Source organism: Ischnura elegans, chromosome 2 (genome assembly GCF_921293095.1).
Source record: "Ischnura elegans chromosome 2, ioIscEleg1.1, whole genome shotgun sequence".
In the NCBI taxonomy this organism is placed as follows: domain Eukaryota; kingdom Metazoa; phylum Arthropoda; class Insecta; order Odonata; family Coenagrionidae; genus Ischnura; species Ischnura elegans.
The window spans coordinates 42,352,801-42,380,731 of record NC_060247.1 but is presented as its reverse complement, the minus strand read 5'-3'; the positions used below and the strand labels follow the sequence as shown (position 1 = coordinate 42,380,731).

Here is a 27,931-nt window from a genome sequence, read left to right as displayed (position 1 = left end):
TTCGAGCCCTTGCAAAGGCTGTTGCGTCAACTCCTCCGTTCCATTCTGAGAGAGGAGACGGGCTTGGGTTGGGGGGGGGGGTGGTGACGTTTCCTCCCCGCATTTCAACCCCTTTTGTTTGCCTGTACCACTCACTCCCTCATTCCCTCCCTGACACGTCGTAGCTTCGTCTCCCGCCTATCTCCGTCCGGTACGGACTCAACTGGAACTCCAAAGGAAATGCAATACAATGTGTGATTTGAATCCGATATGGTGCAGCGCGTGTGCCGTGCTTATGTGCGTACATGATCCGAATGCAAAGTTTGTTTTTTGTCGCTTTTAAATGTGAACCTAAATGCGATTCTTTTCAAACTTGCGACACTGAATAGAATTCTAGATAAATCCATTCCGCGTCCTATATGTTCCGAATTTAAATTCCGTATGCTGCATTGCCACGACCGACTGAGCGCAGCAAACGAGCTACTTCAGCAAGGTTGCGAATTTTCATGGATCTTCATGGGTATTGGTGAACATGATGGCTCAAGACGATGCTAATAGGTTCACAGTGAGGCGCCAATTGTTTTGCTGCATGTAACACTTCGTCAAGTTATTATGAGAGTGCCTGTGTATTCGAAAGAATACAAGAAACTATAACTTCACATTTATTGCCGTGGGACAGAATTCCCCTCGACGAGGTGGCGAACCACACACCTTTGCTTTTCTTCGCCACTGCTGAGACCACTGCGCTATCCAAATTCCAATGGCATTTTGCCGAAGTTCACGGTGCCTGATGTTATAACCCGCTCAGTCTCCTAAAGCATCCTTGTATATGTTTACTCACTGGGGAGATTGCATACGTAGCTTCACATTTTTGATGCCATATTTTGATGGTATTCGAATCCCTAAGGTTACAGGGAATACATCGCGGTTTCTCTGAAAAAGCTGTACTTCGGCTGTAATAAACATTTTTTCGTTCTTTATTTTTAGCATGCCTTACATAACGTTAATGAAATTCCACCTTTCACATAAGATGCGCTGGTGCATCGGTGAAGGTCTGTAACCCGTGATGTGAATATATGTGGTCGCTTTTCATTCATCGCATTTATTTTCGTCTTTTTTACTTTTACCTGTTTTAATACAATGTCGCTTACAATAGGTCTCACGGGACAAAGAATTTTTTAACTCGTTACCTTGGCATATTCTATTGCAGTCGTGTACTTCAAACGCGGAACCATGACGACATAAGCTGCGTTAGTGCGAGGGAGGTCTCCACGGACACGGAATGTCAGGGAGCAAGGAAGGCAATGCGATGATTGTGTCTCCCTTTTTTCATACCTTTAGTCGCCTGCATCGCCGGTAGTCAAATATAACCGGAATATATGCTAGGTAATGTTCCAACTGCCGGTGAGTGTACGTATCTCTTCAGCGGTTTTGATTGTGCGTTTAATGCGCACTGAGGACACAAATGACACGTCAAGTTTAAGAGGCCAGTATTACCTTTACAGTGTAAGTAAAGGAGAATATGAAAGACAGGCTACGCGTGCATCGCACCTTAAATCTAGTAAGAAATAAAGCTAACCGATGGCTAACATCAGGAAAACTGTCGGAATGGACAGCACAATTTTATCATACAATTTTCATTTTTTCCTCGAATTTTCAAGGTTTTTTTTATTTTTATAATATTTTATTATTATTTTTTTAAATTTATGATTTAATTTTCCGGTGAACAGGATTAATTATATTTTTCTCGGGTTTCCGCGCGGGTAAGAAATTCTAAGAGCGCCTGCGTTATGAGTCCCGTCTCGTGAACCTGAATGAATTGAGAATGGGTGACGACACGCAACCCGAAACGTCGGCCCTCTTAGAATTACTTACCAGCTCGGAAACCCGAGAAAAGTTTATTTAATTTTGTATATTTTTTTAAATTTTGCAATATATTATTTTCTTTTTTGCAATTTGTAACTTTTTTCTCAAGAGCGTTAAAGAGATAAAGACAGGTTCCTACAGACACGGAAAAATGGCGAGGAACAAAGGAGGCAATGCGAGGATTGTGTCACTCTTCTTTTTTTTTGCATGCCTTTCGTCGTCTGCGTCGCGTTCGCGGCCCGTCCTTGCTCCGCAACTGCCACTCCGTCTGAGGGGGCATTAATTCAGGCGGCGGCGACGCGGACACTTGAAGGGAAAAAGGAGCGGAGATTGGAGCATCGCCGCGAGGAGAAGCACGAAAGAGGGGAGGGGAGTCAGGAGGGGGGAGGGAGGGGGTGGTCAGGTGGAGGAGGCGATTTGAAAGCCGATTGCTGGTGTGATTCTCAAAAGGAGCTCAAATGGAGTGGAAAGGGAACGAGAGGAGGATTGGAAGGAATTCAGAAAGTGATGGCACGGTAGCCAATGGAGCGTTGCGGTGATTGAGGAGGGATGAAAAAAAAGAAGCGGGGGAGAATATTCCCTGCTTCAGACACAGATATCCCTGCCGTTTTCCTCTATAATTTTCTCCTCCGACATGGTTGTGCCTCGTACCGAATGAAAGGGAATGCTCAAGGGAAAAAAAGGCTTGTGTGAAGCGTACATCCCAATGTGCATAGTAGCCCTCCAACAACCTCAGGGGTAAAGATGATATACACTCTATGAATACTTGTGAACTCTTGTAATTTTTTCGGGAAAGAAAAATAAAATTTTCATTCTATTCTTGGTGGACCCACAAATTTATGTTGCCGCCTTGCAAGGCGTACAAAGAGCTCGCGAGCCTACTCTTAAGTCAACCAGGTGATGATTTTATAGTAGCTATGACAATAGTCAGAGACTCAGGTCTGGTAATTAAAATTAGCTATCTGTTAGAATGTTACCCAATTAAATTTTTATTTGTATTGATTTTTTTTAAGGTTAAGGTTTTTTGGGGGGTTTATACCTCCTCATTGAATACGTATAGTTATCTGCTACATTTTCTCAGGAGCCTCGATTCGAAGGCATGCAATCATGTGAACCCCAGATTTTCTCATTTCTTCAATGAAAAAGCATTAAATTAACTTGAAATGTATGTTTTTCTTTCAATTTTTAAATCTATTTTCATACTGTCTTACGCACATAATGTCCGATTTTTTGTAACAATTAGGGTTCCTTTTAGATTTTTCGCTTCGTCCGAAAAAATCTCACCTTGAAGCAGTCTAAGAGTACGGTAGGTTAAAAATCGTATGCTATGTTTAAGTTGGAAGGAACCTGCAAGTTCATTTCCGTACGTATATGGTAGTATATACTTATCTTTCGATTAATTTCGAATCATATGTTAACTACTGACAGTTGCATGAACTTTGAATTATGAGCAGTTCATATCAGTGAAGGTAGTGGGCATACAAATAGGTATCTTAAATGAGGGCTCTGTCTTGCTCGGAATGTGACTCAGAGGCTGCAAGGGGGCGATGACTTCACGTAGCCTTCTTCCCCCAACCTCCCCCCCCCCCCACGGGGCCACTGGGCAGGAGAGCAATGGGAGGCGCCCAGGTGTTCAGAACAGCTGAGTTTCGCATCTCGCCGCCTGAGGCATGGATGCCACGTTAATGTGCCTTGGTGCTGATTGAATCTCCGTCAGCGTGTTTTTTTCAGCTGCGATTTCTGTTGACGGGTGGGGCATGGATATATACAAATAGCCGATTCCAGCAAGTCAATATAATATACTCATTTCTGCATGATTTATTCTTTTTCTGAGGCATTTTGCGAGAGGAATTTTTACACACCGAACATTATCATAGGTACAGTGGCGGATACATGCGGGGCTGCCCGCATTGCCGAACATTGCAGAACCGCAATTTTAACTTTTTAATATCACAAGATAGCATTACCTTTCATATGCCTACAATCAATTTTAAAATTATCTTAAACTTTGCATGTAACTTGATTATTTTTCAATATGATAGAAGAATAGGTAGCTCAAAATATCGTCTGCGCCCCCCCCCCCCCTTTGAGTTTTTTTCTGTATAAGTTACTGCATAGATATGTGTGTGAAATTGCTCTATGGAGACGAAGTTTCAAGCGTATCATGCAGTTGAAGATCACAAAATATGCCTAAGCTCGAAAAATGGAAAATTTATGAGTGTGGAATTAGAAAAGTTATTTTCCTTCTTCGTAGAGGATTTTATTGTTAACCTAGATTTAACTGCCACTAGTGAAGTTTGACTTGACTGAGCGAATTATGCGAAGAATATTGCGAGCTTTAGAAGACACCCGTAACATATAAATAAGTCCTGTCGAAATACGTTAGATACCTTAAAGTACTACGCCTTTATCGTAGAAGATAGACTTGTTGCCGCGTGTCGAATGTTTTCTCGGACTCGCGGATTTGGATGTTGAATAAGTATCTAATGAAGTTGAATGTGGACGAATGGAAAATAATTGCAGAAATAGTAGCGTTTAACTTAGGCTAAGGGACATGAGAGTCTACGTAGAGATGGGACAAGGAGATGAGTTTTCTGTAACATACTGAAGTCAATACGCTATAAATGTATGATTGTCATAATAGTGACAAATATTCGTAATTCGAGAATATTTTCCGGCGGGTGTTGTGAAATCCCGTCATTATTCCATCGCTTTGTTTATTAAAGTGTTGATTTTTAATACAGAGGACTGCGACATTCACTAAATGGATCTCTATAAAAAAAATAAATAAAATGCCGCGATTTGTATTTTTTTCTTTGTAGATTCAATCCTTGGTTCCAGTGCAAAGGGAGAACAAAAAAAGTACGTCGCGGTAGAGCGTTACTCATTCCAACAGAGAAAAAATAGAACAAAGAAGAAAACATTGAGAGGATCGTTGGTTGCGCGTAGAATAGGGATAGGGAGAGGTGTGGGAGGGGAAAGGTAGGGGTAAGAATGCGCCGGGGAAGGGGTAAAGCAGCAAAAGACGTTCCTTTCGCATTCTTCCGCAAGCAGGGCGCTGCCAAGGGAACCAATTGCGAGGAATGACTCTCGAAGCGCGTGCTTTGATTACAGCCAGCGTCTTCTTGAAAAAGATTCGCGGATTTCGTATTTTCTTGAGGGAGTACGTACCTACTCGCCCGAATGATCACAGAGGTTCTTTCCGTATCAGACCTGTCTTTGATTGTATTCCTTCGAGAGGAATTTCGTGTTTCCTCAGGCTCTGATGGGCTTTTCTGAATAAAAACTACTGTATTATTTATTACCTTTCACTCACGAAGAATTGCTGTGATGAGTTTTCCTCCCGATATTACGATCTCAATTCCAGATTTAAATTAAACCCTGACCCAATTTCAACTTCAATAACGTAATGTGGTTCTAGTAGCCTTTACATTCTATGTTTATGCTTAGAACGTGTCACACTTCATTCTTCGTGAGAGTGAAAGCTTGTGGTTGATGCTGTTTATAGTTTGACTTTCAAGAAATCACCCTGTTCGGACGCGAGACTTCCTGCATGTATAAGTTAGACTGTATTCTAACGTTGAATCGCATTTCTTTTGCTTGAGTTTTGAAAATTTGTTACGCTGCCGTCTGCAAAAGGTGTACATATTATACCTTGAATTCCAATATCATAAACCTCGTCATATCTTATCAACAATCCTAAGATTGATTTGACGCACCTTTCCACTCAATTTTCCTATCAGCTGATCTGTTCACACCTACGTATTTCTTCTCTTTCACATCTTTCTTTACCTGTTCCACATATTTTGTCCGAGGTCTTCCTTTTCCTTTCTCGCCATCCACTTGTCCCTCAAATATTGTCTTCATCAGGCAATCTTGCCTCAAGATTTGGCCGATTACGTCGTTCCGCCTTCCAATTAAAGTTGTCATAAGTCTTTTTTCTCCCCTATTCTTATTGAGACTTCATCATTAATGACTCAGTTGATCCATTTGATTATCATCATTATTGAGTAGCACGTTTTAAACTTAAGTGAAAATAAGCAAATTCTTCTCGGGGTTTTCACTGGGTCAGTATCTTCACAGTGACCAATTTTTTCAAAGCTTTATTTTGCGACATCCTCAGGGCTGAGGTCAGATGAGCAGTAATCTATAGTCGGCAAAATAAAAATGTTGGAAAGTAATTCTAACGAAACGTCAGCCATCAAGCGAAGACATGTACCCGATATTAAAAAAAAACCGGGAAGAATTTGTCTAAGCCATCCGTAGGAAAAGGCCGAATTCTCTCATCAATGTGACCACATTTTTACAGGATTATGTGCTGATTACGGTCCTTGCATCTTCAAGGATTCGTAAATGCATTCCTGAACTCGTGTCGGAAATATTTTTTGAACACATCTCTGCTCGTTAGTATTGCTGTTGCTTTATTTCGCGGCGCATGCCTGACAAGGCTCTTCTCTGCAGACCACCGTCACTGCAAAGAGCAAATTTTCCTCGATGCGGATAGCAATCTTATGAAAAGCGCGTGAGAGCGTGGATAATCATTTTCAAGCTACAAAAAAAAATCCTCCTGTCGTTCTCATTCTGTAGTTGGCATTCCTTAAGACGCAGTCGTTTCGTTCTACTTCTTGAGTTATTCCTTCGGTCGATCCAGTCTGTCCGGCTGCCCAGTTGTTTCCTCGGCGGCAGGTGGCGGCACATCTGCCGTGCTCTGGTCTTCCTTCGCCCACCTCATCCTTCTACCCTACCCTAAGCGAAGCCTCAAGCTCACTTATAATCGCCACGCATGCATACTGAGTAAGAGAGAGGTGAAGAGGGCAGACTAACTTTCAAATACGCTCTTTTATTTGTAAGTTTTCTCATCTACTTAATGCCACAGCTGGTAGGCTTTCTTCGCTATGTTTTCAGGCAATAGGGTGGTTTCCTATTATTTTTTTATTGCCTGAATCGAAAGATTGTTACTCCTGGAGTACGTATTTCACGCTTTTAGATTTTTAAATGACGATATCTATTTTTCGCGATTTAATGAAAAGTGAAAATTTTCAAGCGCGCGAAATCGCGACGGGTAAGTATGAATGCCGGGAAAACTCCCTTGTGACGTCGTTCTGGTTCCCGCTGCCGCAAGTGAGGTGACCTTGGGGCGAGGCTCTGAGCGCTGATACGATGCAGGATGCTAGAAGGCAGCAGAGTACCATGCTAGCTGGTAGCGCTTGGCTTAAATAAGGATTACTAATACCTTATCAAACGAGGAAAACTTTCCGACCTTAGCCAGTTTTAATAGGTGATTATTAAGATATGTTTCCCTGAGCTCTGTGCCTCATGCATGCATTGGTAACCTCAGACGATATAAAACTCCTATCTACTCGTATAGAATCTAGGTTCCTGTAACGTCACATGGAGTGGAATCGCATGGGCGTCAATCTGGCCTTTTTCAAATGAGGATAAAATTGGCCCTTGCCATTCGTCTAAACCAGTATTTCTAAAACCAAATAATTTTTATACTATGAATACACTAATGGTGGGTAAGGAATCGCAGTCAATGCCTTTCGTTTTCTTTGATGAAGGAATCTACCCTATTGCATTCGAGAATCCACATTTCCATTTTTCCATGCAACTTTTTGCGTAATTAGAAAATTATTGCTGTCAATGAAGTCAAATTACTTTAGTTACATGAAAATAGCGCCGCGTTTGGCTTAAGTATCTGAAAGAGTACTGGATTATTACAGTGGCGGATACGTATGCCCCCCCCCCTTGCGGGGCTAACATTTCAGAACCACAACCAGCTTCTTAATACCATAAAATAGCGTTGTCTTGAATATTCTTATAGAATCAGATTAAATAAACTTAAAATCTTCAACTTTGCATGTATATTTTTTAAATTATTTGTCATTACTACGATAAGAGTATAGGTAGCTCAATATATGTATCTTTTGAGTTTTTTTTGTCCACGTTACTGGATTATTCAAATCTATTTACCCTTTTCATGATTTTTATCGAGTTCATATTGAGGGACAAGGTGCGGTCATAGACTAATTAAGATAGCAGTTTTGGTTAAATTAAAGTTAAATGGTTAGTATACCGAGTTGTAGGAAGAATTTCAATATGATGATGGAGGCCTGAGAATAATGAGACTGCGATTTGGTTTTTTTTCCGGAAGGCCATTGCATTATTTTTAGGACAACGAACCCATATAATTCTGGCGTTGACCAAAGAGATGGTACAAAATGATTTATCAAATAAAAGCTCTAAAATGAAATGAATGTTTAATACATCTAAGATTAAGGTCAATTAAGTGAATATAAGATGATTAAGAAATAATAAATGATTAATTATAGTTTTAAGTTCGGATCAAACCTTTAATTAGATGAAAAATGGATTGCCAACGATGTGATTTACTCACTTATTTATTCAATCCGAATGTTAGTTTGGATAGGTGAGGGTAGAGCCCACCCTGACAAGCCACAGGTTTTAATTTCGAGCAGTCAGGATAGAGGGTTCAGTTCCTTTCCCTCGGTCACCTCGCACATCGAGGATTTCGGTTTTGTGACATGCAAACAAAATGTGAATTCAGATCAGCAGCCCATCGCTGGCTAACCAAGGCTCAACCACACTCCCCGTTGTGATTTAGCGGAAGGAAATGTGGAGATGGGATTGGAAAAGAGGACATACGGTTATGAAGATCTGTACCTCTTCTCTTCGTTTTTTCCCAAATATCGGAAGAATATGCACCGCTTTCAGGGCCCCTTACTTCCTTTTCTGATCGTTCTTGAATGAACGGATCAAATTTAGTTATTGTCCTGGGGCTATACCCCTTCAGAACAAAAAAATCAAATTTATGCATTTTTTTCAACAACATAAATAGGAAAATCGACAACTTGGAACTAACTCAGTTTAAAAAAATTGAATGTAAATTAATGCGATATTTACAATTTAAAAGGCTTATTGCAAAGTATTTAGGAAAAGCATTTTTTAAATTCATCTGCAAACTTTTTTAAAGTTAGTAATGGAAGAAATCCAATTAAATACTATTATCAATTATGCAAACAACTTCTACAAGAAAATAATAACAGCTATTCTGGTCTTTAAGCAACGTATAAAATTTCATCGTAAAACTCGCAACAGAAGAACATTTTATTATGTTTTTGGTCAGGGTGTTCCAAAGATGACACGCAGTGACCGAGAAAGAATTTCGGAACCTGGTTGAGTGTTTACTAGGAAAATAAAGATACCCATAAATATCACATCGAGTGTATATTTCCCTAGATAAAGTAATGAAATCTACTTGGGTTCCCCACCGGGTGAGTTTTTTATAGGCCGACGTTTCAATGGATAACTCTCCCATCGTTTTCAGGGCATGAGGAAGATAGCAGGGACAGTCATCGAAACTTCAGCCTACAAGCAACTCATCCGATGGAAAACTCGATAATATTTTACCAGTGTCATACGCAGGGAAAGAACGAAATCATATAAACTAGTGGAAGGTTTCTCAGAAAACGTGTCGTATAAAAACTCGGGGGAGTTTTCTTTGAGCAACCAGAGCAATTCTTTCTACCCCTCATCTTCCCTTGCACGCAGAAATTCACAAGTTTAAAAAGCTCTCCTGTTTCCCAGTCCCGACCAATCGAAATCGCTGCCAACACACCTCACAAAAGAAGAGACGACTCCGTGTCCCATTTTCGGAATCGTTTCTCCAGCGGAGAGAGAAATCTCATATTTTTTTCGCCGAGGATTTTTCCCGTTTACATCCAAGAAGAGGCTTATTTTCAGCGTGGATTGAAAGAAAAGAAAAATTTCGGAACTGGAAAGCTGCAATTTTCGGTTTAATAGGGAATTCAAACGCTTTAGAATCCATTCTGTCCGGTATATTTTTTGATTCCACAACCAGCTCGCGGTCTTCATTCTTGAGTGATATTGTTAATAATTGCGGTAGTACTTTTTCTACTCTTGCTTTCTCTCTCAAAGATAAAGGCTCATCGCTGGATATCCTGATGGGTCCTATTTTTCATAATATCCATACACTAGCACATACAATAGGATGAGAACATTGAATAAATTCAAACCGGAGCTATAAAAACGCTTATATTTAGCCATCCGTTGCCCTTAATAATTTTTCTTTTCGCTAACATTTCGAACAAAATGCTGAAAACAAGATATTAACTCCAATTTTTCTCTTTTTATTTTATTTAGAAACTGAAAATACTTAGATTCGTACTTTTAAAGGCTTTTATACTAAAATAATTACAAAGGTAGAGTAGGTTCTCTAGAAAGACTTTGAATTGATACTATTCATTTCACAGAGAACAATAAAATGCGCAGTTTAAAAATCTAAAAAAAAAGAAAGTCTAACATGAAAGTCACAATATTTGAAATTACTCAACTCTTATCATTTATTAGTTTTGCCATCAATATTGTAAAATGATTAAATTTATACTTTCAGATTACTACGAAAGCTAGGCACTAGAAACTATTTTGCAATATCATACGAGTAAAAGTAACGGTCGGTGGTAAAGTGGAAGGGACTTTTAACGCACATGTTATGCTTTCCAGTTCAGTGCACATTCTTTAATGCTAGACTGATTGCTAGTTTTATTTGATTTTGACAGCGTTTTCTCTCATTGTATCCGAGCGAAAGTATGAGAATGTCTGATTAAAAAATCAGAACGAAAATTAATTATAAAATTGCAATATTCTTCTTGATTATGATGCATGAGCCACTGTCATATGTCAGGGCATTTGCCATTCATGAGTTTTTTTGCTAGATTTTTTTTATATCACTGTTCATTTGAAGGCGGATCGTAAAAGTCAATTTTAAATTCAAAATGTGCTTCTTGGTTATTCATGCGCAGAAGTTTACCATTCAACCATATCCATTTAAATGGTCGTTTAATCCTATTTATTTTCTACGCCAATAGTACTGCTGGCCACAAACTAACGGTATTAGAATTAATACAATAAATCTGCATTAACAATTCCTGTTTCCTCTCCATTAGTCAACCCTTAAACGGATTTCAAATCTGCTTCTACAATGTCCTGTTAATTCATTTACCATTATTTATGTATGCGATTGTAACGGAAAGTTTTTAAGGTTCAATGATGTGTGCACTAAAGCGGAGTTTTAAAAGTAGTATCTTTTATGTGCCTGTAAATTTACTCCAAAATGATTTCTTACAATATCAATGGTACTCTTTTATCAGTACCAGTGTCCGAAGAGAGTTTGCTGAAATTCATACCTTGCAAACACAAAATTAAATATGCTGTTAAAATGTAATTGCCTATTCATTTTATTCCAAGGAATAAACATGGTAGCATATCCCTTAGGAAAGTTGATATAAGTACTAGCGTCGGAATTTTCATTCACTCATTCATTTAGGGTAGGAGGAGGAGTATCTTTTTTTTTTAAATTCTATGATCCTCTCTACGGTTTAAAAATCTTTTACAGTTGTGTGTAAAATCTGTGTTGTGAGAACCATTCGAACGCTCGATATTATTCAGATGGTTACAGACTGTAGAAAGTGCACTAAAAGACGAATTCAGCCTCTCAGTTCCAAACTCACTATCCGCTTAAGACTCACCATGGGAGGCAAAATGAATGAATCAGCATATGGAAGCGAAGGTGTTATAGGTTAATAGTCTGCTCATAACAACAGGGGTACTAGCTTGAAGCCATACTGTTTAAGCTACTTAGAGTATTAAAAAAAAACATTTTTTTCCCAGTTGATCGTTATTTTTAATTCCTATCGAGCAATCAGCAGACCATTCACTCCAAGAAACTACCAATTTCGTGTAACCGAACTCGTTGACTTTCACACGTTGAAAAATCTCACGTTATTAAATTTGATTGATTATTGTCTTTTATTGCAACGTCTATGACGAAATTTCTGGAGCGTTGGCGATTAATTAAGGTTCATTATTTATCTTGAACACCTCGAGACTCGAAGGGATTTGAGCTACTTAAATGAGAGACTTTTCATGTGCCTCATTTATTTCTTTAACGACGACGGTTTCCACAGTACCGTGTGGTATTGGTTTTTATCGGAGACTGAAGTCTTCTGACTTCTTTTGCTCCCTGTCTATTTTGTTACACCCTTGCGTTCGTTTATTTTTTAAATCTATTTTCGTCAAATGTTTAGAATGCCCTCCAGTCTGTGGAATCTGTCCTTAAATGTGTCTTTAAAACTATTCAAAGCTTTGATTGCTTCATTTTCGCTGGCTGCTAATCCTTCAAAATATTTTGTTGCTATCCGTGTTACTACCTCTTTTATGGCCGTTACCTTGTTAATGGGTTACACCGCTCGGTTGCCCAAACCTTGTCTAATTTTAAAAATGCATCTGATGTGTCGCCTTTCCAGCTTTTCGGTCTTTCCGATATTGTTTTTTGTTAACAAGCCCCAGCATGCCGGTGCCGTATTCAGTATAACTGATTGAATGAATTATTTGTGAATTATTGTCTTGGTTGTTGCCATTGGTTGTTGTTACGTTACTTAATCATTGTCTTGGTGGTCGTTGCGCTGCTTTTAGTATTGGGTTTAAAGAGACCCCTGCCCCAATGATTTTCGCATTATTGTGTGATTAATCTTTCCTTTGGTAAGGAAACTGAAAATTTGCGACGTGGATGGATTGCTTAGAGAATTGAGAGTGGGATGGGGAGGTCATCACACTGACCGCTGTTTTCTTGCAGGCGCCAGGAAAGTTCGCATTTTGCGAAATGCTTCCCTCACTCACCCGTCACCCTTCGCCAATCGGCCATCTTGATCCTAACATCACATCGCATTCCTCCCCCGACTCCTTTTTTGAAGCAACCATCCATATGCAACCGAGTTACGAGAACGGACTTTCTCTCTACAGCCCAAACAAAACAACCCGACTTCTCTCTCTCTCCCCCCCTCTCCCTTTGTATCTCTCAGTTAAGCCAATTCATCCTTCCGAAAGACTTCTTTAATACGGATAGGAGCCCAATTAGTGGATCGCGGAAACTCAGACGGACAGGCGAGATAAGAGACAATAATTTCCCCTGAAAAGCTTAATTTGCACTTATTCATACGGTCCCTGGTTGTGTGAATGGAAACCAATAATTAAGCCAGTCGTTTCTCTTTTTCTCTATCATGATTCAGTGGAAAAATATCTTACGAAATTTTGAGTGACGAATTAAAGTAAAATGTACTTATTTAACCGGTTAGAGTTAAGGCTCAAAACTTAAATAGAACCTTTGAGTTCTCTATGGATCAAAATAATCATCTGTAGTTCTAAAATAATCAGATAAATACTTTTATGATGGGACAATTAGCAATGATCACCATTTTGCATGTAGCCAAATACTGAAATAAGTAAAACGTGTTTGGGACGAAGATTCTACCAAATAAATCAACAAAAATTAAATGCTTAAGGTTCGAACTGATAGATGGGAAAAATAATTACTTAGTGCAGTCTTCAATTAAAGAAACTTTCCCAGCTCTACTTAAGCTGTCCCTTTTTACGGCGATGCAGATGGATTTTTTTTTCTTGCGGGTAAGCAAAAGTTGATGAAGCTAGATGGAATAAATTTAACCTGAATTGGACATACTACGTGCATCCTTTTTTTGCTTGCGAGTCGCAATTATGGAAGTCGCGGGGATGGCAACTTGTTTTACTCGCCTAGTCGAATTAGGGTGAGCTCTTAGGCTCATTCAATCTCCAATTTAGAATCCTCCTTGATTTGAATTAATGTCCTCCTGGTTTTACTGGTGCATAATTGAATAATTTATCTTGAGACCTTCAAACCAATGGGATGTTTTTACCGCGCAAACATACTTTAAATTCGATACCCTAATGTCACATAGGTAAGTAGCGGGAGGAATTTTCGTATGAGGTCATAGTGAATAGCAATTGCTATCGGCATATTTTATCATGATGTAGATCTTCATCGTGTATTATTAGCTGTGCTTAATTTATCAGACCACAGCGTTACCCCTCACTCTTTTTTCAATTGGTAGGCACAATCACATAATTCCTGCATGCATGGATCAGTTTAGAGGTCTTAACTGTTAACGCGAGAACCTCTTTAGTTACCTCGGAAATATATTATATTTCTATATATTTCGATATTAGGGACTGGTAATCGAGGTGAAGAAGCGCGTATTGGTACTTAAACATTTAAAAAACTTATCGTTTCCAGAGGGTCTAAGAATATCAATCATTAACGCAGTTTTTTTTTCGCTAACAAAAAATATTTTTCTTTTCATCTTCCAGTACATAAGATATGCAAAATCCCGATATTTTCTCATTTTTTCCTCTTAATTGACAATTTCCGATTTTGCGACGAATGGTGTTGTGTACAGCAAATAAACAGATAAATTAACAATGATTACGGCCCATTTGGATTGAATATCGAAATATTTCTTTCCTTCCTCATATTTATTCCTTCGTCGATTTGCGTGTTCCTTTCAAGTAAAAATTTATATTTTATTCCAAAGTCATTATTAATGAACTGCTTAGTTTATCTTATTTTTATTGAAGTATTTTGCTGAGCTTTAATACTTATTGTCCCATATTTAGCCCTCTCACGTTTACTTAAAGTTCACCAATTTGGTATTTATATTTGTGTAGCTTTCTCATTCAGTCTCTTGATTCGAATTCATCCTAGTAGGCTGACTATCTGAATACCTACTCTGTTCTGACTTATCTCCTGCTGCGCAGCGCAGAAAATTCTCCAAAACGTTGTGAAAGACACAAGAAAAAATCTGAGAACATTGTCTACACAATAATAAATTTTTATCCATTAATGGACGGCCTTCTAAAAATGCTTTCCGGTCTCTTTACTATTTCCAATGCAACAACGTTTCTGAATACACAATTTTCCAGCATAATTGCAACATCAAACGGCGATTATGATTGATTTCTGGACCCATATAGCTGGCGTTAGTTCTTTCCACGTGGAATAAAGTATCATTTCACCTATGAAGGTCATTTATTTAGCATTACTCCGCCATAAAATCTGTCTCGAGGCCTCCAGAAAGCCAATCATCACAATTTCCGCTCTCTTATGGCAGTTGGGGAGTGATGGAAATGTTATGCATCAATTCCTGCTTATAATTTGGAGAATTTTTTTATAGAATTAAGCAGGCATTTGGGTGAGACTAAAGAGATTTCGGCCACGTCATAAATGGTACATTTAGAATGCCAAGACGTTTGTATATCAAGCATAATTATAGTTGAATCAATCCTTTGTCTGATGGTTCATGCATGCTCCTTAGATCGTGAGTAACTAGGACTTCTAATGAATAATATTCGACATTATTGACAAATAATCTGTCCCTGCACATAATGTATTAGTGAAATGCTTGACGGCAAATCAGACATTCAATTTAATGTTCCCTTAGTCTACACTCCAACAATTTCCTCACTCAGCGATGATTTGTGGAATCAATCATCTGCATGGACGATACAAATGCATCTGCTTCATAAAATGAAATAATATTCATGCAAATGAAGCCATTATAATTCATTTCCAGGAGCTAATCCACCAGCCCATATTTTGAGTTTTTTTCCTAAGCAACAAGCTAGGGGTATAAATTAGACCCCAACTAATTATGCGTTACTATTTCCAGATTTATAGGTAGCTCTAGTCGTATGAATATTAAAATACTATTTGTTTTTAGCTCACTCTGCCAATTGTCATTCCAGCGTCATGTATTCGAGGTCATGCAGAAATACCTATAAGTTTCCTTTGCCGAAAGACTAATACTTCTGGTGCTCCTCCAACTGAGGTTGCCTGTGAATCTTGAGAGAGCGTTTCGCGTTCGAAGGCCAACGAGAATTCTCCACTGGACACCAATAAAGTGAACTGTTATTCTGGGAGCAGACCGCTTGATCGGAGGCGTCGTTCACCTTCTGTAGGTCGAATTTTAAGTCGCCTAATTATCTGGGAAGAAGTCCTTGGGAAGGTGATTTGGCCGCATTATTTTTTTTCCTTTTCCACTTAATATATGCCTGTGGTGAGTGTTTGGCTGGGCAGCACCGTTTGAGTTCTCCCCTCTTACGTGACGAGAAGGGCTAGAATTATTAATCGAGGGGCACGAGAGAAGCTTATGAGAAGGCGTTGGCAGAGTTTCTTCGATGGCTATTGAGGCCTCACTCCCTCGACGTAAAGCGACGCATCAGACCAACCACGAATTAGCATTTCGTAACTGAACCTTGGACATAGTGCGCCTAAATTTTTAGCGTAATTAAGAGGTAAGAATGAATTTTTGCTCTCTATGAGAGGTATTGTTCATTTTAGAGTTGTATTTGAGGAAAAATAGACCCAAAGCTTAAGTTTTTTCCCCAGCTTTTAAATACATTAGTATGCAGTTTCGAACGTAAAATTTATAATATCACGCAAAACTGCAAACTTTGGTCTTTTATCGTCGAATGTAAACAATATGAATTGCTTTACTTGTGAACAAAAATCTTCGTATTTGAAAATGCTCGCTTTAGGATTTTTCTACCTAATCGGAAGTCCACGGCTGTTGCAAAAACCTCAAACTAAGAGCTTCGAGACTATTTGTAGGGTATTTGTTTTATACCTGCAGAGTTTAAAATCTTTTTACCGCCGAAATACTGGAAAATCGCAGCTTTCGAGCATAACGCTTTCCGACGAGGAATTGTGTCCCCTTAAGGACGAGTGAGAAGAAGGAGAAAAGTGAGGGGAGAGAAAAAGGAATAGTTTGTCTCTTTAATTGGAATTCCGCGGCCTCCTGTTTCTTTTTTTTATTTTATTCCACCTCGCCAAGGACTTCTTAGGGAAGCGCTTGTGCCACCGCCTTGCGAAACGTTTACACCCTCCATACCACTCCAGTCCTTCCCCGCTCCCCCTCTCCTCATACTCTCCCGCACTTAAATCCCCCACCTCCTCCCGACTCTCCACACATCAGCCGTTGAAGTCACTCAGTTATTCCGCGACGCGACCGCAAGTTTTTTTTTTATTTCCCTTTGATTTTTATTCCCCTCATGTCATTCTCCAACTTTGGCACAAAAGTTGCCTTCGTATTCCAGCTCTCTCGTCTTGGGATGATTTCCAAAACGTCTCTCTCTCTCTTTCTTTATTTCTCTAAGCAGTCTCCTTCGCATTCTCTTCTCAGCTTAAAGAAATTTCCGTTTTTCACCAAGAATGCGTGTTTTTTCAGTCCTCGTCGGGCGTAAATGTGTCAACTCGTGCCTGTTATAGGCGAACGGAATATTTTTACGCAGTGAAGACGTTGGTAACACGTTGCATCGTCCCATATGAAGATGCTTGCGAAGCAGAAAGATAATGTGATTAAAAAACATATCATCCTTTTGTGGAAAAGTGTCTACTCAACTCAGTACTCTCCGTAAGCGTTCTATAATTGTTCCTCCTGTTACTCACGCTCATCATGATTTTATCCGAAGCAATGGAGTCATTTCTCGTTCCCACGGGAGCCGTTTGTGAACTATATAACTCGTCGATTTAAATGCTCATGTTAGAGATGAGTCGGAGAAAGACAGGTATCTTCATATTAAATTAAAATTTGATATTATAGAAATTAATGAGAACGTTTCATTGTCTTAAAGGATTTATTTTTATATTAGCATATAGTTTCGCCATTTCACCATAGTTCATACTTTATCGTGTATATCAATAAAAACCCTGTTAAATTTGAGTTTCCAAAGGCTTTAATTCGTTATTTTCTCTTGGTTGCGTTCACAGTAATGAAAGTCCAATGAGACACTTAGCAGACAAGTTCACTAACGAGGTTTCCTAATTACTGGTGGTGATTTATTTTCACATATGCATTCACGGGAATGGATAATCAAAGATATTATTAATCCTTAACATTTTCTCGTGTTCTCATATATAAATCTTGGAGAATTGAAATATCATGTTAACATTATGGGCTACATCATAATCCATTTAGCTTGGAATCCTAGAGAGGATTTCGCTTTTTTGTAACAATAGAACTACTCCAATACGTGAATTAGAACAGACTGACATCAACTGAATGACCATTTATCAACCATTAATTAGTAACTTAATATTTTCTCGTGGCTGTGATTTTTTATATTTACCTTGAAAGCTAAATAGCTAAGTTGACCGCTGAAATATGCCTATGAGCTTGCATCAATAAAAATTGATCAAAGGCGTGTCCAGCTAGTGGGAAAGAAATATTAATATTTTAATATGTCTTCGAAGTCTTTAAAATTTCATGTATATACCAACGTCTTTCCACCTACAATCCTGCAGTGGTAATAATTATAATGACCTTACCATTTCAAATCAGCTGGAAGTTAAATTCGATAAAATATTTCCAATAATTTTTTTAATGCAACTGCATCATATTCAGTACTTGTCTAAGAAATAAGTCTCTAATTTCTGTGCCTTTGGGTTTAATTTCCATATTTCTTTCGCTCAGCACCCAAAACTCTTTACCTATACTAGAGCTAGTCATGGGAATAAGTTTTAACGTAGCCAAGGACATCGCTCTGGTCCAAGCATGCAGGCTAGAGAAAATGAATATTGGGTTTCTTATATGCGTGGTTGAGCTTCCCATTGCATCCCAACGACCGCAGAGAGCTGATTCTAATAGAGCGGAAACCACAGGAGAGTTTTTACCGCAAGTTAATTCAGCAAGACAATATTTTAATTCATTCATTGACGCTTTCTTCTATGAGAGGAGTTGGGAAAATATCAATGAAACTTACTCAGCCTGGAGGAATTCCTGAATAAAGATCATCTCCGCCGTAAACCTATGATTTCCGAGGGGAATTGTTTCAATTCAACAAACCCCATCAGTATTTTTTGGGCCGTTGATGCATATTTGATCTAAGCCTTTGATCCCATAGCTTGCATTTATATAAGTATTTCCTTTTGAATGAATAACGCTTGAAGCATTTTCGAGCTACAGTACCCAATTTAAAACATTGAATCTTAATAATATATTTTTTCGGAAATCATCTCTTTAGTTATTAACGCTATATTTGTTTCTGTGTTGAGTAAAACGTAAAGGAGTGAATTACCTATGCCAGAAATATTTACAGGCTCTGTAATTCTCTACCTATTTTTATTGGAAATATTGAGTACTTGTTGAGAAAATATCGAGAGCCACCTCGAGTTCGGTAGCTGAGCGAGTTCACGTCTTAACCCTGGCTTTTATTTTCATAAGATAATTGGGTTCAAAAATTCAAATTGTGTTTTGTCACGCCAAAATCAAATTTGTTACGCAAAAACTACCTAATCTCTTCTGCTCATCTATCAAGATTCTGTTTTACGTTTGTCGAGGATATGAAATTGCATCTCATATCGTGGTTTCATAGTAACTACCCCAATTTTTCCACTATCTGCCTATGTGGTGATTTGATGATTTGCATTATCTGTGGAAAAAGTAGAGGAAAGTTTATCTCTAATTGGATATTATGAATAAAAATTTCTGTTCTTTCTGTTGCATGCAATGACCTAACCCTCAATATCCAATTAGACATTGAACTTGGAGTAATTTTCAAGACGATTCTAAACATATCATCTGTATTCCACTCACTCACCACAGGATTCTAGATGTACCCTTTTTCAAAGTCCAATGACGTATTCACTTACGTTTGGCTCACGCATACATACATAAATATCATTAACAATCTTTCAGAAATCTCAAAACCTTAAATGCAGGTGTTATCGCTCTATTTTTAAATGAATTTACACCCACAGAAAAGTAACGTAGTGTTAGTGCAGTCAACACAACTAGGAGGATAATGTTCTCAGTACCCTGAAGAACTTAATGTCTCTTTAATCCCCTTTGTTGAATGGGAAAATAATCAATAGATAACTAGGTCCCCTATATTAAGTATTGCGCGTATTGCAGTTGCTTTTCAATGGACATTTTAAAAAATCACCTGTGAAATGTACCACAATTTCATTAGTTTCTTCAGTGCCAACAAGGCTAAAATATTTTTCATTTTGATGATTAGAATTCTGAAAAATAAAGAAAAAATACCAGCCATGGAACAATATCTCCACTTGTAATTTTGTTTTTCGGTAAGTGTGCTCATTCGTCGGGAGAGGTCGTTACGTTTCCTATCGTGAAGGTCATATCTGTTTGCCCAGAAGCGAAAAATGTCGCTGCTGTTAAGCTGCCTCTCACGCCCCGATATTGCAGCCCCGGGAGACAATGGGAAACTCTGCTCAACGATAACACTTTTCAGTTGCGCCACTGTTGCGCGGTTGACTCCTTGCGGCGCGGCGTAGGAGAGGAAGCCATTTGAATTTCCTGTCATTACATCCACGGTTGGATTCAATAAGTGCCATGTTTTCTTACTCCATCTTCTTTGCTTCCGGTTGCGATGGATTATGTCACAGATCGAGGCCCTAAATTAACATAATTAAAACACACTTTAATATAATGACTTCGAATATGAGGTGATTAGAAAATATGAAGTACCATTATTAATTGTGTTGGTTCTAATTTATGGATGCTAATCTTTTAAGGCCATGAATATGCTATCATTACTTTGATGAAACCTATCGTTCTCATTGGTTAGGAAAATTTTCAATAGGTTCCGATCCTTTTTATTAATATTGTGTTCACTGCTGTTTTTATTTAGTGACAAACTCCGCCAGTGATAACTCAATGAATCTATGAGAAATCTGCTCTATAGAGACGTAGGTAAACATGCAATGAATAGAGTCTACTCCTTGAAACAATATTCCTATGGTATTATTAATTTCAAGTTCTTTGGTAGCAAAACATTTACACTAATAATTTAACTAATAAAATTGTTTTTCCTGAAGGATAAAAAATAATGGGTTAATAATGTGGCATCCCAAAAACTGACGCGGCGTTATAGCTTAAATTTTTTAACTTCCAATACGAGCACCCGCGAAAGTTTTAACGAAATACTATGGAATAGTAATCTTCCCTTGCTACCTGTAAACCTTGATCTCAGAAACTCATGAATTAATTATCTTATAAGATGATTTAAGCAACCTCCTCATTTTGCACAATATATCGTTTATCTCCGTGCTCTCATCTTTTTGAGACGCACCCTCTAGAAGGCGCCAACAGCGCACATTAACATAGACTTGCATCAGTAAAAATAATAACAGTACTTCATATTTTCTAATCACCTCGTACTCGAAGTCGTTATCTTAAAGATTGATTTAATTATGTTTAGGCAGGGACTCAATATGTGGCACAATCCAATGCGACCGGAAGCAAAGGAGAAAGAACAATAAAACATGGCACTTATTGAATCCCATGTATGAATCAACTAATAAGATGATTTAAGCAACCTCCTTATTTTGCGTTTTATATGTCGTTCATATCCGCGCACTCATGTTTTTGAGACGCACCCACAGCGAGGCGACGATTGCGCACGTTCCGGGGCTGGTACGATGGCGTAGAGACCTCTTTCTCCCGTTCTTGAGTCCGGAAACACGGTGTCCGTGTTGTCCGGAAACATACTGCTGAGCAGCGGCGCTAACGCCCACTCGAAGAGGAGGAGAAGAATAAAGAAAGAAAGTTCCTTCGAGGCGGCAGTGGCTTCCTTCTTCGCGCGCGAAATCCCTCTTCTGTCGCGCATCGATTCCCTCGTTCGATAAATCGTTCGACATGGCCGACCGCGTGCTCGGGAAGCCGAGTCCACCACACTTCCTGTTCCCTCGCCTGAAATCCGAGATAGAAGCAGAAGACTCCGATTCACTCGCTCGCCGAGGAAGCAGCAGCACAAGCAGCCTCCTTAGCTTTCCCCTCCCCCGGGCATCCACGCACGAAGAGTTTTTTTTTTGTTTTAATGCTCGAGGTGCTAATTTAGCTCGTGTTTTTCTACATAATTTCTCCAAAGCGACGGATGGAAATAAATGTATAGCTTCACGCGTCCACGACGTTCACCGATCTCTTTTTGTATTTTCTTGATGGTAATAGTTTGGAAAAATTAATTACGGACTACTTTATCAATATTTATAATGGTTCGTTATGGTACAGCAGCTTCTCTCTCTCTGTTAGATAGTTGAACTGTTTGGGTTTTGCTGTGTAACATTTATTTTAGCAAGTTGGTTTGACCATTTTTAAGAAGAAATTGCAAATGAACATTACATACATGAATCCTAAATAACATTTAAAGTAACTATCAAACCATTAAATGCAAATATTTTTCTTGTTTTATTAAGAATAAATTTCTGCATTATTTTTATATACCTTTCTTTCATGCCGTTCGGAAAAAAATCCCTACATGCTTGTAATTATACAATTGCGTCATTCACTTTACTTTCTAACTTTGTAGTAGTGTTAACTTCCACTGGGACGTTTGGTAAATGGTAATATAATACAATAATTTCTTTGAATTAAAATTTTTGTTAATATTAATTGAGGTTTCAAAATATAAATTTAGAACAGCTTACGTAAATTTTTATTTATTTTTCAAGGAAAGTGGTTTCTTCCCAGTAAAAGGATTTTTTAAATAGCATACCACAACGCTCTCAACATGTTAAAGAATTACAGTTTGGAACCTCTATCAAAAACATTTAATTTTTATTATTTTCATAGTTTTGTATTCTTTTAAAGGAATAGAGGGAGTGTAAATAAAATATTTTAGCGTTTAATAACTATCCCTTATAATAATCAAAATCTTTTTCGTGGGAGAACGCTTCTCTTTCCTCACTGTACTGTCACTCATTTTTCTTCAAATTTTCCAAAGCTATAGGTCTAATACATGCGGGAACGCCATCCGCGATGATTGATTCTCTCAGGAGCCTCTCAATCGTTTAATGTCGATTCCCTCAAATTGAGTGCGATGAATAATAATTAAATCAGCCTTCCGGAAGTGTTTGTTTCCTCGTTGTTCCGTATGTTAAAGAGAGCGAAGAGGTGTGTATACCTATCGATTCCCATCGGTACTTCGGAGTTACTTGTCTGGAAGACGAACAAGCGGAAATTATTCAAGAACGCTCGGAATTCATCAGCGGTGATAAGCGTTCACTTTTTTTGCACTGCCGAGCGTCAAATTTATGCTGCGTCCCGAGGAGTGGAGGAACATCCAAAATCACGCCTTCAGAATTTAACGTCGTACGCTCATTGCTCCGGGAGCATTGTTTACTCTTTGGAGATCCTCTGTGAAGTCCTTTGCCGAATTTCCTCGACATTTATGCTACGAATAACTTCCGACCTTTCTCTTTTCTCTTTCGATGATTATATGAATCAGGAGATCAATCAAGAAGAATGAATCCTCTCCAAATAAATTTATGAGATAATTCAAAACAGCAAATAACTCAGTTTTATCGCACAATTTGTACATGTACTTCACAGAATTTCAAGTGTGCATCTTAACTGGAAATAGGATATTTGACGTGGACAAAAACTGAAAATATAACGTAAAAGTTTTTCCTTAGTTTTCTGCTTCATGGCTCGTTTCTACATGAATTTATGCCGCGCACTTGGTAAAAGGACCAGTGAAACTTTTACCTTTTTTTACAGAGCACGATCGCTGAAAAGCTAAAGCGAATACGCGAATGGAAGGAGTTTTTTTGGAGTATAGATGTTTACGGATGCAGTTTTGGGAGAGGATCGGCGGGAGTTGTCAAATTATTCCTCTTTCCGGGCCATTAAGCATGTGATTTCCTCGGATCCGCCGAGATGCTCAGGCATGCGCGAAGCCCAATAAAATCTGAACGAACGCAGGAGAACGAGCTCGGTGGTCGGAAAAATTGCTGTCAACATTCAATGATCAAGAATCACAGGAACTCTGGATGCAAATCAGAGGAGCCGGAGCACCTATGCTGAGGACCCGATGCGGAAAAAGGAATTCAATATTAAAAAAAGCCGAAATGCAAATTCCATGCGAGCAGTCGAGAGCTTCGTTTCCTATTTCTATTAGACGTTTTCAGTGGTGGGGAACTTGGAAGACAAAGCTCCTTACTCAGCGGCTGCCAAGAACAAATTTATACATACCGCCCTGCGAGAATCTTCGTTGAAAAGATTGGATACCATTCATTTGCCCTCTAGCACAAGAGTGATAGCATACTTATGGATGTCGAATGTGTGCAATTAAAAGATAAAGAATATTCTTGCCATATTAACATAGTGAAGGGTTCGCCATAAGACCCTGTACTTCGGCAAAATGAAAAAGATATCCGTCCCTCTCCTACCAAGGAGCAGCAATCTTCCTATTTTTTAATCTCATTTCATGATGCTGACTAACTAATACAATTTTTCTGGTAATACGGTAGGTAGGGTGTCATTCCATAAGGTTAAAGATTAGAGAGTGTTGTGGGTTATTTGCCAAGAAATTAGCCCAAGGGCATTTTTTTCCTACAATTTCCGTTGCGCATTTTCGATTAACTGAAGGAAGTCATTGCCATTTTCTCTTTCATTTACTGATTTTTTTACTTTACTCCCGAAAATTCTTTCCTTTCTCTCCCAGTAAATCTTTAATATGTATTTTAAAATTGAATTTCATCACATTTTCTTTAATCTTCATAGCTATGCAAACTGTAAATAGTGATTTTTTGTGTCATGAATGTGTTTTAAATGGCGTCTGCTAGACATGGAAAACTATCTCGGGCAATATAGGAGCCTGGTTAGATTATCTAGTCCATCCATTGGTGGAATCAAATTCTTTATTAACCTGTACTCTGCTGGAAGAGTGGTTTTCCTGAACTTTAAAGGTTGTGCACTTTCAGTAACTCGAGAGATTAATTGCCAATTTCTCTTTCCTCGAGTGCTTCTCGCAACACGCCTGATGAACCAGAAGGGAGAATAAGAAGCCGATGTTCGCGTGAGCGAGAGTCGACCATTTTTCAGCCAAGAATACAGAGGCAGGAAGTGAAAGAAAGTTTAATGAGGCGTCGTGGTCGATAATTATCGTCGGGCTCAGTCATTTGGCGACGGGGTGCGAATTGAGTAATCACAGTAAAGGCCTTACCGAAAATGCAAGCCCGGGCCCGGATGTATCCCTCAGTTAATGCCCCACATTTTCCCAAGGACGAGCAAGGCGACTTTCCCACGCCGCTCCAGATCTAGATTCTACGGAAATACTTTCCCTCTGCATCGATGCATCGACGACCGATCGCACTCTGCTCTTGTGTCCATGTATCTCTCTCTCTCTCTCTCTCGCGGCGGCCGTGGGAAAGAGCGCGACGGCTTCCCCAGTGGTTTTTCCCGCCCGTGGCTCTGCGGGCAGCAGGCAAATACCCGGAAGGTATTGAGTGATCTGGTGTCATTTGTCGCATGAAAACGACGTCGTCTTCTCGTCTCCAGACTCTCTCCTCCAATCTAAGTCTCGACACCAATGGATACATAATAATCCTAGATTTATAATCAATGCCCCCATAATTTCATACTTCAATGCTCCAGTGTAAATTTCGTTTCGTAATACCTCAGTTCGGAGAAGGTAAAAAAGAAGATAGTTCATACCAGGTTTTGGTATATGTTTTTATCGCCATCGGTGAGAGTGAGGTTACAAGTTGCTAGTTAATTTTGATGTCATGGTTTTGAATTATGTTTGGGAGAATCTTATCACCACCCATGGTATACTATATGTATCTGTTAGTTCAACGGGTGAATTTTATACGATTCCCTCTTTTCCCAAATTCCAATAGTAAATTCTATTAACTATTGGAAATTTACTTTATCATTATAGTAACTTCTATGTACTACTATTAGTATTATTGTATTTACGTCATTATTTTTCCACCTCGAAGAGAGGATTTGAGTCGGTGTCGTTGTTGGCTTCCCATTCCAAGGACCCGATTTTGTATTCCCCAGAGGTATTAAATGAACTGATTTCACTTGTCACATGAAAACTTCTTCGCCTTCTCCTCAGCGAGCCTACGCACCAATCCATAGTATAACCCAATATTACATGCCCACATAATTTGATAATGCAATACACCTGCTATTTTACAAATAGCAGTCGAAATAGCTCAGTCGGGAGAGCGTTAGACTGAAAATTTAAAGGTCCCTGGTTCGATTCCGGGTTTCGGCATTTTTTAAGCGGCATTGGCACGGGTGAGGTTATTGATTGTTTACTAACTTAGAAGAGGAATTTTTCGGGATCTCAACTGTAGGAATAAATGACTGTGTACAGACATGTTGGGACTGAGGCATTTTCACTTGTATTACTAAAATTTTAAGAGCAATTCTAGCAATTTTCACATGGCCTTAGCGTAATTTTTAACAAATTTACTCCTCCGATTTCCTTGGAACGGGTGTGGGTTAGTGTGGTGGATATAGTGCTTCCCACCCCTTTGGCCTGAGTTCACATCCCAGAGGTAGCAGAGATTTTTCAGAATGCCCAATCCCTGCATGAGTGTTTTGTGAAAGGCACTTCAAATACAACACTCCGTCCGTCGGATGGGGTGTCAAGCCGTTGTTCCCTTGGCACCTTTCGTTAATAGCAGGTAATTTCTTCGCCGAGTTTCTCTCTTCCCTTTCTTACCCGTCCCACATAGCGCAAATAACCTCAGCTGCCAGTAGGCTCCCTTAAATACCACATATCATGCCAGATTTTGCTGGAAATAAAGTACATTAAACAGTCCTATTCTCGTGTTTTCTTTCCATGCATACCATTAAGCCCCTTTTCTTTATAAAGTATGGACGAAACATCGATGTATATTTCATTTCTTAATGGATTATTTTTCGGCGTAATACTCCTTTTCAAAAGGCAACAAGATTAAATTCACCTTTCAAGATGGCTTCCGAGCGTCCTTTTCTGTTTTAATCCCTATAGAGGCTTCCACGCGTGGCTGTTTCAGAGTCGTCTTCCGGGGTTAACACCGCGTTGCTCCATTTTTTCGGAGAACGCTATTGTCAATGATCGAAGATATAGACCCACGCGTTGCAAACTCGGAATTCCTATATCATCATAATTGTATTCGCTCTCAATTTTTATAAAAGATACCCACCGCTTACAGTTTCGACCCAACAACAGAGAACTGCTCCGGGGGGACGCGTTGCGACCTGGTATGAAATGCAATATAGACAAAAAATACGCCTTCTGCTGATGAGCCAGTTTATTCTTATTGGTTTCACGCAAGACTGACTGTTTGTTAGAAAAACTCAGATCTCTCGAGTTCAGAGGATGTTTTTTGTCATCTACCCTCATTTTCGAGAAATAGGCGAGTGCAATTATAAGAAAGATGCTGAGCTTAAATGATAGATTCAAGAGGTCTTTCATCCCGTTCTCGATTCTGGACAGCAAAAAATGAACAGATCGAGACAAACCACAGTACACCAAAGCGTGCCATTATCCCTTACTTCTTTCGATTTCAATGGCTCTTTTCCTTATACTTCCCATAACGAATTCTCTAATCGTAGAGAACGCAATAAAACCTTCGAAAGGGAATTAGCTGCTTTGAAATTCGTTTAATAATATTTATGCTGTCTCGCGTTAGAACTAGATTGCAATGAACGGATAAAATTCTTTTTGGTTGTTTTTTTAAGTTTCAATATGCAAATTACTTAATAGCGAGCCAATATTTTCGGAGGAGTGAGATACTTCAAACTCTAATATAACAATAGATAACGCAGCAATCGGATTTGCTGTGAAGCTGTCAATTACGATTCTAATGAACTCAGTGGACTGGCGATATTGGTACCATCTACATGCGCAATGATCAATATTGTCTAATTGGGCTTGTTTTATGATTCTGTTTATTGAAAACATCATTGAAATCATCATCATGGCCTATACAATGATCTAGTACTGTCTGCGTAACACTAATTGCCCACAAATATCATATAGTTGTCAGTTTTCAATGCCAAAGTTCAACCGAAAGATGATGCCCCTTTGCTTTGATGATCATGATAAACTTTTGGTCGTATGTACATTTAGTTGACGGCGCTGAAAGTTAGATGACATTACATATGGCAGTGGTGTAGCCAGGAATTTCAATCTGGGGGGAGGTCAAAAATCAGGGGTAACATTTTTGAAAAACGGAGTACTAAGTAGAGGGTTTTAAACTAATTTTAACATTTTTCATAATCAAAAAACTTTATTTGTCAAAGAAATCTCTTGTAAATTCATGATTTTTCAATATTTTGTTTTCTTTTATGAAGCAAAGTAATTGTGTTTTTATATTTCGGGGTAGGGGGGATCCGGACCCTCCGCACCTCCCCCCTGGCTACGTCACTTA

The 27,931-nt window shown here is 38.9% G+C and overlaps 1 protein-coding gene and 1 non-coding gene across 2 annotated transcripts in view; one reads left to right on the top strand and one right to left on the bottom strand.

The window, feature by feature from the left end:
• LOC124153653 overlaps positions 1–27,931 on the bottom strand; it is a 99,772-nt gene that overhangs the window by 55,931 nt on the left and 15,910 nt on the right. The window lies entirely within an intron of this gene.
• On the top strand, positions 25,710–25,782 carry Trnaf-gaa. The gene has a single exon. It is a non-coding gene; the product is annotated as a tRNA-Phe (tRNA).